Below are 681 nucleotides of genomic sequence, written 5' to 3'. Positions count from 1 at the left end.
ACCTCCGGACATCTGTGTTTTTGCGATGCTGCAGGGGAATCCCAGCAGGGGAATTGCAGCATCATAAAAACGAGTGCTTCGCTGGCAACGGAAGTCCAGAGGTGGGGTTTCCCAGGGAGCATCAGTGAAATCGCAGCATCACAAAAACACTGAAGTCCTCTAAACCCCACCTCAGGACCTCTGTGTTTTTGTGATGCTGCGATTTCACTGAGGCTCCCCTCGCTGGGAAACCCACCTCCGGACTTCCGTTGCCAGCGAAGCGCCTGTTTTTGCGCTGCTGGGATTTCCCTGCTGGGATTCCCCTGCAGCATCACAAAAACACGGAAGTCCGGAGGTGGGGTTTTCCATGGAGGGGAGCCTCAGGGGAATCCCAGCAGCGCAAAAATGGGTGCTTCACTGGCAACGGAAGTCTGGAGGTGGGACATCCCAGCGGCAGTGGTGGGTTTGTAAGGTGAAAATAGTTTGTAAGAAGAGGCAAAAAAATCTTAAACTCCAGGTTTGTATCTCGAAAAGTTTGCATGACAAGGCGTTTGTAAGACAAGGTATCACTGTATGACCTTAACAGACTTAATGTCAGCAATATATGTAAAGCTTCACTTCCAATTTTTAAACACAATGTTAATTTTCAATGCAAAAAAAATAACCAGTATTATTACTAAAAACACATGAGCAACTACTATA

The sequence above is a fragment of the Erythrolamprus reginae genome, chromosome 7 (assembly GCF_031021105.1).
Source record: "Erythrolamprus reginae isolate rEryReg1 chromosome 7, rEryReg1.hap1, whole genome shotgun sequence".
Classification (NCBI taxonomy): domain Eukaryota; kingdom Metazoa; phylum Chordata; class Lepidosauria; order Squamata; family Dipsadidae; genus Erythrolamprus; species Erythrolamprus reginae.
This window is presented reverse-complemented; position numbering follows the sequence as displayed.